At 38.2% G+C, this 13006-nt stretch overlaps 1 long non-coding RNA gene across 3 annotated transcripts in view; it reads right to left on the bottom strand.

Moving 5' to 3' along the window:
- LOC113996436 overlaps window positions 1-13006 on the bottom strand; it is a 135754-nt gene that overhangs the window by 4793 nt on the left and 117955 nt on the right. For 2 of the 3 annotated variants that reach the window (XR_005564007.1, XR_005564006.1), the window contains exon 2: window positions 1007-1045. This is a non-coding gene — a long non-coding RNA (uncharacterized LOC113996436). Of the gene's footprint in view, window positions 1-1006; window positions 1046-7362; window positions 12879-13006 lie in introns of those variants that run through there. The other variant, XR_005564005.1, reaches the window with a different exon arrangement.

The raw sequence follows: 13006 nt of genomic DNA, 5'->3' as shown, positions 1-13006 counted from the left end.
AGATGAAAACTCACAAGTTTGATCTCTGCAGAAAATCTGTGGTGGCATTTGCTGCCTGTTAAAAAGCAATTTAAACAGGTTTATAATTGTGCATATATGGTTTTGCTCTCACTGAAGGAAATTACTTACTCTAGATTTTACTCACTGATAGAATAATTCACATTGATGAGGTCTCAGGAGGTCACCTGTTCCCACCTCCTGCCCAAAGACTTCTGCACCTACATCAGTGGCTGTGTGTGAAATGGAAGTGAAGTCAAAGCCATGGGAATAATGTATTTGGTGATTTTATTGCCAGAGAATAAACTAGAAATAGACAATGGAAATTGTCAGATTTTTTTTTTAACTCTGCAGTGGTGTCTTTCTTGATAGTGAAACATTATATTAATCTACAAGGACAAATTAAGGACTGCAAATCAAGTATCATTTAACATTAGAAAAATGTACTTTTAATTCTAAGCTTTTGAGGTTGTAGTGAATAATCTGAATAAGGAACAGCTAAATAAATCAAGATTAGGCTGTCTAGGGTGATTAAACACACAGATACAGCCTTTGGCTTATGACATCCTCACAGACATCCTTATGGAATTCTAGGCACAGATGAGATGACAAACCAGCATTGGCCAGGAAAATAATCCAAGTAGTTTAAATTCAAGAAGTTAGGCTCTTAGGCCCTTGTGCCTTCATTTTGTGCAATGCCCAGAAATGAGAGGGTCTGTCAGGGTCCCCATGCCCCAAAAACCCTCAGCAGCTGTAATGAGGGACTGGCAACAGTCAGCTGGAAGTGCAGATCCATAGTTATTTTAGTAATTGGTAATATTTCACTGAATTAAGGTGCCTTTTGGTGTCCTGCAGGCTCCAGGCAGAGCACACACACATCTACTTATGGAATGGGAAAGGTGGGATCTGCTGGGTTCTACTGAGGCAAAACATCACAGATGCTCAATGCTAAAGCGTGACTGTATCTACAGCCAAGCATTCCAAAGGCATTCCAAAGGGAATTGCTTACCCCACTGTATCTGTCAGCCTTCCAGGGCCCAGAGAGTAGCTGAAAAAAAAAATGGATAAAGATATTCTAAAAAAATCCCCTGGGACCATCTCCCGTATTTAATAAGGAAAAGCACCTTCTGTGCAGCCAATAAAAGTTGAATCTCTCATGAAGATTTATACCATATTACACACTGAAATTCAATGTACAACGATACCCTTGTGTATACAGTTGTCAGAATAATAATCTTTGTCTGTCTGATCAACTTATATTTTATGCCAACAACACAGCATTTAATATTATACAGTTTCAGAGGAAGAAAATAAATTTATTCATGCAACAACTTGCCCAGTAGCTTAAACAGACAAAGTGAAAAAAAAATAGCTTGGAGTTTTTACATTAACTTATGATCCACAATATAGATTTCTATGCGATTTTAGCAATTTCATGCAGCAATATAAACTATGATTCTTAATCTAGTTTGTGAAAGTGTCTCACTATTTTATATGTCATGAGGAATAATATAGTTGGATCTGACTGCTGAAGTTTTGCTTTTGGCATTCTCCTGAAATGAGGAGTCTAAAAATACAAATGGTAACCAACAGCTTCTTTCTATATTCTGCATTGTCACATTCTGTGCTGTATTCTTAGGCTTTGTGTCTCAAAATATATATCAAGAAACACTTATAGAGAAGATATACATGGACTCCCCCACAACCAAAGTACTCCTTGACAGAAATCAGTAGAGTCTACCCACGATATAGAGCTGGTTCCAAATGATGCAAAGCTCTGCCAGATAAGAAAACTTCAGCAATATAGAAAATCTCTGTTGTATGTAGATCCATTAAATCTATTCTTCAGGCAGCCTGTGCAGCAAACTGACAGACTTTGAATGATTTATTGTTACCTTTTTAAAGGCATCTGCTTTTTACCTTACATTAGTTTTTCTTTATATAACAATACCTGACAAAAATGGAACCTGGCAACACACCACCCCCCAAGCAAGCTAATGAAAAGAACAGAGGTAGGATTGGGAAGAGAAATAAGAGAGGATGGTTAGAAATGTATCTGTACCCCAAGATTTACCCCTAAACCAAAGGGGTATATCATAAAAGGAAGGTATACTCCAGCCTTTAGGCAAGAGTACTTAAACCTCACTTAAAGTTAAGCTTGCTATTGGTAAGGCCCTGGCACAGGTTGCCCAGAGAAGCTGTGGCTGCCCCATCCCTGGAATTGTTCAAGGCCAGGTTGGACGGGGCTTAGAGCGACCTGGGCTAGTGGAAGGTGTCCCTGCCTGTGGCAGGGGTGGGACTGGATGGGCTTTAAGGTCCCTTCCAACCCAAACCAGTCTGGGATTGCAGAAGAAAAGGCAAATTCCTGTGAGAATGTAATAGAGTGGGCAAATTTCTCCATGGACTGTCGACTTCTCAGAACCTTCCAATCCTGTGGCCGGGCTGTGTGTGTGCCTTTAGGGAAGCGCCGCCTGATAATCTCTTGGTGACTGTCACTGAAACTTTCCCAAAATTATGTATTGTTGCTTCAAGACACAACCAAATTGCTGTTTCCTCATCATAACAGGATGTGCTTTCAGTGCCTAAAGAACGTGACTGACTCCAAAATACACACACACACACACACACACACACAAACGTGCTCACACACTCACACAGATAACTCCTGTGTGGGAAGGAGATTTGTTGGCCAAGAATTGGCCATTTCTTTTGCAATCAAAGGGAGGAAACAGCCATCTACTGTCATATTAATTATCAGAACCTTCCCATTTAGGTTTTTGTGGACTAGTTTATATGTAAGAATTCATACACCAAGATCATTTATATGGAATAAAATACACATGTTTATGTATGGAAATAGGTGCCACATGACAGAAATGAGGATGAGAAAAACACACCTACAAACCAGGAACAGAAAAAAGCTAAAGGAGGGCACAGATTATGTCCTGCTTCGAGATTTATAGGAGTTTGTTTGCACAGAGCATATTTGGAGCACTTTGATCAGGTTAATTCTTTTATATAAAAGCAAACCAATGCTTGGAGCCTACATCATATTGTCCCATGGGGGGGAAAAATGTGAGTAACAAATAAGCTGGCCCCCAAAATAACTCAGGACTTCATGGACTGATAGTCTGAAATTACTCCAGAGAGGTGAGAAATAGCAAAGGGAAATCAAAGCGTTGAAAAAGAGAATTGCCTAAAGCATAAGAGAGCTCTTGCACAAGGCCAGCTGAGCAGAGGGCAGAGTTCTGCTGACTTACATCAGCTGAGGAGCTGCCCAGTGTCTGTGTGTTCCTAGAGCTCAGACTTAAAAATATAATCAGTGATTCGTAGAACTGTCTGAGAATTAGAAATGTAGTGTTGAGAGTCCAAAAATAAACGTGATCTATTTTTATTGGCAAAGGAAATCACCAAAAATCTCCAGATCAGATTCACAGGGTACAAATGGAACACTTTCAACCTGGAGAGATTTTATTTGTGACTCAGTCAAATGTTCTCTGAGAATTGGTTAGTGCTGAATAGCACACCACATGAATTATTGTTACAATGGGATTATGACTGATAATGTTGTACAAACAAGATTTGAAGTTAAAATTAAAGATTATAATTCTAATAAAAATGATAGATTCTTAATTGAGAAACCGTTTTAATTACTCAGTAACTATCATTACCAAAATACACTTTTGTGTAGCTTAGTTAAACTTCTGAACTTAAAAAACAAGCAGATTTTTGTCCTGTTTAAAAAGTATTCTACGCATTCTGATGATCAATTTAAAAGATTTCATACACTCCAATTACCTTTCAGATATGTACTGTGTAAGATACTACGACACAAATATCTACACGCTGCAAATGCATTGCACATGAACATTTGTGCTTGTCTAACCAGGCACATTAAATTGAGCTACACAGATATGTGTCATGTATTCCCCTCGGATGGTTCAGGAATGCTGCAGCTACAGGAAAATATCACCTGCCACTACTGCTCCATGGACCCAGTCCTGCTCCTAAGGAAGTGGAATACTTCATATTTAATAAATATAATCAGGGCTTACCACAGATAGGGAAGAGACTCAACAAACAAAGGTTGATGTTTGTATTCAGACATAGACTTTTGTGTTCAAAATATTATTTTATTTTCAGTCCTAAATATTTTTGTCATATATTTGAGAATGGTGAATCTAGAAACAGTCAAATTTTGCAGCTGGTGAAAAAGAAGATTTCCTTCTACTCGTAGAACAGCTGCATCTTAGGTTAAAACTCTGTAAACGAAGATTTCCTGAGAGATTCCTTTATCCTCTGGGAAAAGTTTGGAAGATACCCAAGCATACATTAAATATTCTACCATATCTGACCTCATACAGGGTCTTCTATTCTGATTAAATAAATTTCACCTTTTTTTTTTTCATTTCATAAACCAATTTGCTTGTCCTAGCAGTGTATAATGAAAAGCTGGTTACATAAAACATAGAGATTTTATACTTAATGCAAAATGGTGGAGGAAACAGCTGCATAAAATACTTTTGCAGGGCTTTTTTTCCTTTGAAGGAAAACAGGTATCCCTGTTGCCTATTAATCTTTCCTGATTCATTCCATTCAGGGTGGCCAGCAGACTGATAAGATCGTTTCTTCAGATTTCAAAATTACTGAATCTGGAAATAGTTCTCATTTATCTCATGCACTGCTGAGAAAACAGTCTCAAATTGTTGGTTCTACTGATGAAGCTTCCTTAGCAACACAAGGGCTCCAGAATTATTTTTCAAACCTTGTCAATGCTTCCTGTGAGGTTTCCGTCACTGTCAGCATTGAACACTTTGCAGATGAGGGGGGAAAAGAACCCACCCAACCCAGAAAGCTTTGATAAATTAATAGGAGGTAAATTAATAGATTAAATTGAATTAGTAGAAGCAGTGATAAATCTGAAATTCCCTAACAATAGTCCAGTGAATAATGTTTTAGATTTACCAAGTGTTTTATCATGTAGATGAGAATCTATAGGGAAGGGACTATGTCCCACTGGTGTTAAAAAAAGCAGGAAAGCTGAGCACTTGCACCTGTGCATTTCTCTGCAGTGTAACACCCCACAGCAGGGGCTCTTTACCCAGGAATCACTCACTACATCTGCCTTTCAAAGCCTTGGTGTAGGACAGGCCACCCTACAGGCTGGGGGTCCTCTCCAAAGGAGGAATTCCTGCTCTGCTGAACCTACCAACTCGTCCCTCTCCCTTACTGGCCCTTCAAAATGGACTTTTCAGCCATATTCTCTCAGGTAAATTATATTTAGGCCACGATTTAAACCTTTACCACATCCAGTTTATATTGATTAAGTCTCAAGTGTGCAGCCAGACTCTTGAAGCCAGATTTCAATAGTTGTAAAGTTTGTAAAGTGTCAGGAGTGCAGGATTTGGCTTTTAATGTAATTGGAACAGACTAGTTTGAAGTTATTTTATTTCAGGTACCTCCAGTCTCAGGTTAGAGAGTGCTTTCTGCTGTGAAGATTTTTTCCTTCTCTGACACAAGCGCTCACCCTCATTCTCAAATTCACCAGTGCTCATCTGACACTTCACAAGTTGCCAAATGTCTACTCAAACACTAAAAAACCCAGTTCTGCTGAGTTCTAAGCTAAGTGTTAGAGAGGAGAGCTGAAAATTAGCGGGAGCATGTCTACCCAGGGCTGAGCAAAGACACTAAACATTAACCCTTTGCTGGCTGCTCAGAGCACTGGTTATTTGTGCAGGGCTGCCCTTTGCTCTCCTGTGTCCTGAGGCACAGTCACTGATGCCAGGAGCCTGCTCAGCACCAGGGAGCAGCACCCCCTGTCAGCTTTGTCGTGCACTGACTTCCATTTTTCTTTTTTTTTCCCTTCAAATTCCTCAGCACTTTTTTAAAGCTACTTTGATTCAGTCCCTGGTTTCCACAGTGATTGCCACGCAGGGCTGTGTTGCCCAGACTGAAGTGGATATGTGCTTGTGTGCTTGAAGTGGTCAGGAAGGAAAAGAAATTATTGCTGATATTGTACACGACGAATAATAATATTCTTACACTGTTTGGCTTCAACTTTTAATCTTAAACTACTCCTTGCCATCCTTCAGCCTAATAACAGCTTCTTAAAATTTTAAGAATAGGTTAAATCCTCTTAAGAATAACTCAAGAAGAATAGATTGTTAACCTCCTTCAATATGAGCTGAGTGCTCCCCTCTTGATCCTTTCTGCAGTGACTTCAGACAGACTATTTAAAACCAAGGAGATTAAATCAGAACAGAATGGTAGACAAAGATTTCAAATGTCCAACACTGAACCATCTACTGCACAAGACCATTGTGTGGATATAAGCTGGTAACATATGATACAAAATGAAGTGAAATAGCATCAATCAACATTATTTGGACCAAGATCTTTCTCTAAAATGTAGTGAAAAACTACATGGGCTTCTAAGCAAAGAAAATGAAAAGTTCAAATAGTTTAAATGTATATATATATATTTATTGTCTTCTTGCCCCATCCCATCCAAGGTTATCTGAGCCAAATTTGAGGAACCAGTTGGCACTGCTTTCACCAGGAGTATTGAAGAAAACAGGAAGAGTGAGAGTGAGCAAGTGAGTTTAACCATCTTCCTTCCTCCTCGTAAGTGCTTAGTAAATGCTATTTATTTATTTGAATAGTTATGAACTGTGGTATTGCTGCTGCCAAAGAGACAGAACTTCTTCCCCATGTATAATTTAACCAATGAAATGTAGGAAACAGTGCATGAAAGGTACAATTTAATATTAACAAAAATGAAATGTGGGCTCCTGGATATTATACTAAACAAGTATGTCCTTAAACTCAAGACAATTAAACTAATTTAATATATGAAATGAGGGGTTTAGGGGACAAAGGAACTAATAGTTTCTGACATTAAGGAGGTTAGTTTGTTAGCTGGCAACCAGAAAAAATTAAATGCAAGAAAGTTCAGTGCTCAAAGGGATTTCTCAGAATAGATAATCTATGTATCATAGATTTCAACTTTTAAATATTTGGTATATTTCTGCATTACATAAATAATAACTCTACCATTCTGTACTATAAATACATTGCATGAATTCAGATAAATGTTTTATGTTGTTCCCTCCCTCATTTATACCTTTAAAACTGTGCAACTATGTTTTATGCTTTTGAGGATGGCATAATAGAATTTGACATTTTCCAGCTGAGGTGTGGCCTAGTTCCAGCTCCATGCTTCATTACATTGTACTCCCTTTGAGAGGGTGAGAAGAGTAAAAATAGCCAGGTTGTTAAAAATGTAAAAAGCATAAATGAATTCTCACCAGATGTGCTGTTCAATTGTCATTTTCATAAAATTATGGTTGTTAAACTTTTGCTTACCATGGAATGCTAGAAATCAATATGTGCTACGAACCACAGAGGTTGTTCCTGCCTCACAAGCAGCTCTCTTCTTTGGATTCTCTTATAACTTAAATAGGAGAGGACTGTTCTTATTTAAAATAGAAGCAAAATTATGTGTTAATGTGAAAAAAACTAGCAAATACACATTAGGTAGTAGAAGTCTGATCACAGACAAATGCACACATTTAAGAGGAATCAGGAAAAACAAATGCTTGAACCCACAAGTTTTTTTTTCCTTTATGAAAACAGAGTGAACATGGAAAAATGAATATACAAAAATGAACCATAGCATCCCTGTAACCAGGAACAGGATATAAAGGTTATAAACACCAAGTGCAGTCCCTAAGTTAGAAAGGTAAATAGTTTAATAGCTTCTAACACACTGTCTTTTTGGCAAGGAGTAAATGAGAGTGTAAGCAACACATGAAATTTGTTTTCCTTATCCTGCTGGGCAGATTCAGGATGTTTTTATCTTAACATCAAAGCCGGTGGTTTTGGCACCAGGTAACAGAAATGCCTCACAATTCATTCAAATCTCTTTTGCTGAATGCTGGATCAAATTCTAATGTTCAAGCGTGAAGCCTATTTTATGGCTGTTCTCTCACTGTAGGACGAAAGTAAAATAATTGTTTGAGGAGAAAAATGGGAATTATGGCACTTGCAACTGTAAGGGCTCCTGCACACGGGTGACTTGCTTGCTGAATGTCATAGGAAGTTTGGGCTGAAGATTTCTGCTGCCTGAAGAAAAAGTGCTGTTCTTTGCTCGCAAAAGTTGTTACAAACAAGATAGCCAAGAGGAGAGATTTGTCAGCTCCCCTCTGGATGGCAAAAGGTTGAGTAGATTACTCAATATTTGTCAGGTTTGAGGTGATTGCCTGTCACTACACAAGAAGTAAATAATATTGACAGCTCTATAAGATCAAAATTCAAAGCCTGCAAGGATATGTGCCTGCATCACACAGAACATTGCAAAGACCTTCTGTGTTAGGAACCTGTTGGGCTCAGCTGTGAGGAGAAGAAAGAGTGCCCACACCAGCAGGTGAGTGGCAGGGGATGGGCCCTGTCACATCTCTGTTCTCCAATCACATCACCCAGCCCTACCAGGACGTTCTAATAATGTACTGGAAACAGCCTAAATAATTCTCTGTTATGCTGGACTGACATATCAGCTCGTTCTGAGCCACTGTGGACATTTAACATGAAGCTGTACACCTGTATGTAGACCTAAAGAGCTTAAAAAATAAATTATATGATTTTTTTTAATTACTGTTTTCCCTGCACATCCGTATTCATCCTCAGAAAACCTCTGAAAAGCTGACATTTATGACCAATCCCCTGTGTAATCCTTCTCCTATAGCTGCTCCAGGCTAGTGTGGGTGCAGCTTTAGGAGCAATGCACAGGGAGCCTGGATCTCCTTTGGAATCACTGACCCTGTTACTAATGGCCATGGATTCTGAATAGAGAGGGCGCCTGATCTGCTACAAATGCAGAGGGGTGAAAAGCACAATAACAGGAAGGGTCACCAAACCCTTGATTAAGTAATCTGGTAAATGTGGCCTGAAGGGGAGGAGAACCAGGATTAAATAAAGAACAGCTGTGAATGGAAAGGGGGAGCAGAAATTCAAGGGGTAAACTGAGCTGCAGTCAGAGAAAGAGGAGAGGGTGGAGCTTGTTTGATTAAAATATAGGAGTTCTGGTACCAGGTGAGGGCTTGCAACTGCTCAGCTGAAAGAAAACCCAGACTGCTGAGAGGATTTGTTAAAGACCAGGACAAGAGGCAAGTCTGAGGGGTGGGGAAAAAAAAAGGAAGCGAAGCATATTTAAGTCTACTCAGCAGAGGAATACAGCTACTAGTCAAATATTTGTTTTATTCCTATGTCTCCTACCTAGAGATTTTGAAATATCAAAAATACAGATGTTTTTATTTCTCATTAGGCTTCAGCATGAACTTTCTCTAAGCATGGAGGTCAATGGAAAAACTCAAATCTTTCTGTTTATGTTCTAAAACTAATGGCTGTAAACATTGATGAGCAATTTCTCTCCTGGAAAACGCTTTCAGAGATTGAATCATTTGTTGGAATATTAGAAAAAATGGTGTGAAATAATTGCAGGCCCATAAACTTTCAATATGGAAATACTAAATGATAAAAAGATCTACCTCTTATCAGTCTTTACACTGGCAGTGTGCAGCATTATTCTGCTGGTTTTTGAAAGAGACTACTTATGTTACCTTATCACATTAACAAGTCTCTTAATTAAAATGTATCTGTGTTATCATCTAACCTTCATTTCAAGTCATTAGCATGACTAAAATTATCTGTAAGATTTTAAATACAATACCATAGGCAATGTTTTCAAGGATATCTATGACTTTAGAATTTTTTATTAACTCAAAAGCAAAAAAATAATTAATTGTTTAGTTCTGTCAAAGTAAGCCTCAGCTTCCTGAAGGTTTCTTTCCAACAAAAAAAAAAGCAGATCCCACCTACCTGCTTTTAATGGGTGAGAGACAAAGCAAAACACAAATACAAACCAAAATACGCCCCACAAACCTTGCTTTGGGAAGCATGACTGAAAAAAATAAATCATACTCTTAAAAGGGAATTAAAGATTTCCTGGGAATGGCAGGGACCTCAGTAAAGATATTATAATGTGGCATTTGATGTTCTAGAGGGATTTCAACAAGTTTTGCATGGTCAAATTCCATTAATAAGTTGGCTTCCTTCCAAGGCTGTGTCTGTCCCTCTCATCTGCCATAGTGCCCTGACTGGAAGGAAGCCTCACCTCACCTGCTCAGGCACATCTCAGCAATTTTAATTGCTTTTTCTTGCTTGTTACAGTACCAAACAGGCTTAGAAAAATCCCAGCACCTTATAATGCAGATTATGTGGGTTATGAGTAGAACAGCAACAATTTTGGTGGTGGTGTAAGAGGATTACAGAGCGTGTTGGTGGGGAAACGCCACGTGGAGGGATATTAATGATGGTGGGAGGGGGGAACAGGGGGGAATCCATGGAATTGGGCTTTGCAAGGAGCTACTCGGGGAGAACCACTACAGCAAGTATTGTCACTGCAGTGCTCTGTAATGGATGGGTTTTATTCTCGAGCCACGTTTGCATTTGAATTATAAATACATATTTACTGTCCCTTTCATTTTGCAGAGCTGGAGTGTGTGCAGGCTGAGACCAGGCACGTTCTGAGCCAGCCTGACTCAGTTTTTAGCAGATGACCTTTAATTAGTGGGAAGATATTCTATCCATATCATATTCGTTCACTTGTCTTACTGGGCATTAGATGGCTGCTGTGAAGCATAAAGGATTTTTTTTGTCCTAATCCCTGTGATGTGACATGATTAATGAGATGAAATTCCCATTTGGAGTTTCCTACCAATCAATAGGCAGATGGGCAGTAGTGGATGTCGAACAACAAGACAGCAGGAGTTGCTTAAGCTCTTGCTACTTTCATAGAGGAAAAATATTTGGAGACATAATTTAAAGGAACAGTTATTATCCATTTTCCACATTTCTCTCCTCTTTCAGTAACTGTTTCTTTGTTTTTAATGGACATAGAAAGGTAAAAATGTTATATATAAAGTCATATTATGCTAAAATAACTATGTTTGAAAATCTTATTAATTTCCCTGAATTTCACAATGCCAAGTGGGTATAACACTGCACTGGCATTGAAAAGCCATTTGCAAAACAGTGAGTCTGATTTTCCTCCACATCCATGTGGATATAAATAAACAGCTACAGGAGAAGCCAACAGAATCACAAAGCATTAGAACAAGGCCCATGTGAATACAAAAGTAGGCCAGCGATTCATTTTTTTGATGCTCCGGTGAAAAATCAAATGCATTTTGCAGACCTTAAAAAAACACACAAACTTTTTCACAAACTCCAGCATCTCACTCCCTGAGCACATATTCTTTGATACCTAGTCACTGACATGTAAAATAACTTAAGGAATAATCGTCTATAGGTTATTCTCAGCTGTGAAAAATTTTAATTTCAGTTTATAAAATTGGTAAAAAGTCATGTGATTTTACATCTTTACAGTTTGTTTTCTCTTTCTTGCTAGTAGAATTAATTTCTAAGTATGGGTAACTTATTAAAATAAATTATATTAAACAATTTTACTTTTATATGTCCCAAGATTAAAAAAAAAAAAGGCACTAATACCTAAAAGGAAATGATAAACCAAAAGGCAGAATGTGGCAGACTGCTGGATCTCTGCCAACCAGATAAAAATCTGAAGAAATAATCCAAGTTTCCAAACAGGAGAAGCAACAGGTTTCAGGAGACTTCTTTCCACAGCCCTTGTGTGGATGATTATTTTCTTCTGTGCAATACTCTGCTGTTTCTTTTAAATAGAAGCATTTATATTTAGTTATTTTGTATGTTTTAATGATTTATCTTATATTTTCCTCTCATTGCCTCGCTCTCCCTCCCTCTCTCTCAAAGACAAAGATGCACACACAGTAAAATTCATAACACACTCTTCCTAATGAACAAACTCCCACCGAGCACCAAAGTGCTTAATGATGCTCAGCAGGCAGAGTTCTGCAGTTCCCCTATGTGAGCCAATATATAATCACACCACAAGTTAAGATAATATTTAGGTTGCCAAGAGAAACACTGAAAATGTAAGGCATGCTGCATTTAAATTTGTCCAAACTTTAATTCTGTTCCTTTGTGTTTTCATCCACTGCAGCTGGGGAAAAAAAATGGTAAACTATATGTGATTATGAAATTAAAATCTCTTTACAAGGCAGCCAAAGTAAATATAGGCAAACTGTTTTTAATCAGTTTTCAGTAGCCTGCAATATACTCTATTGCAAGGAGTTTTATATATGTAGTACATACTATATATATTGATCTCATCTTCTTTTCCTTAGTAATGTCTACAGACCAGATTCTGCAATTAATCAGCTCTATAGGTACAGTCCCACCTGCAATGAAGTTTATAATTATTGAAAAAAGCTTTTTGCCCTGGTCTTTTATTAGGGGGGGGTTAAATTAGAACTGGCAGTTAGAAAACTTGCCATCATGGACCACTCACAAGTACTTTTAGGAATGTTATTCAAATATGCATCAAATTATTGTTGAAAGAATAAAGCAAGCAGACCCTTAAATGGGTCACAACCTGATCCCATCTGCTGGAATGGCTCAAAAAAGGTGTGAATGTGGCATTTGGGGACATGGTTTAGTGGTGAACATGGGGGAGCTGTTAGACCAGATGATCTTGGGGGTCTTTTCTGACTTAAACATCAATATAATTCTATGATTTTAGTTGACACTGCAGGTCCCCCTTATGTCCTCAGGCAACTGGGCTTCTCTCTTCTTCCCTGAGTGGGTGTAGAGGGAGAACAGGTAACTGTGAACACTGCTCTGGCTTTTCCTCAGATCCTTATCCTTGTGTCCCCTTGTGAGGGATCCTGGAACAGTTTTGGGTTTGGTTTTTTTTTTTGTGTTTTGGGTTTTTTTTTGTTTGTTTGGTTTGGTTTAGGTTTTTTGCCTCTGTGTGTTTTTGTTTGTTTGGGTTTTTTGTTGTTGCTGTTTTTGTTTTTGGAGTTTTTTTTAGGAGAAGAATCAAGAGTCCTATAAAAATTTGGCAAAAAAC

Source organism: Pipra filicauda, unplaced genomic scaffold, assembly GCF_003945595.2.
Source record: "Pipra filicauda isolate LSUMZ 115617 unplaced genomic scaffold, ASM394559v2 scaffold274_size1021923_pilon, whole genome shotgun sequence".
In the NCBI taxonomy this organism is placed as follows: Eukaryota; Metazoa; Chordata; class Aves; order Passeriformes; family Pipridae; genus Pipra; species Pipra filicauda.
Note: the sequence above shows the minus strand (reverse complement) of the source record. Positions and strands in the feature narration are given on the sequence as shown.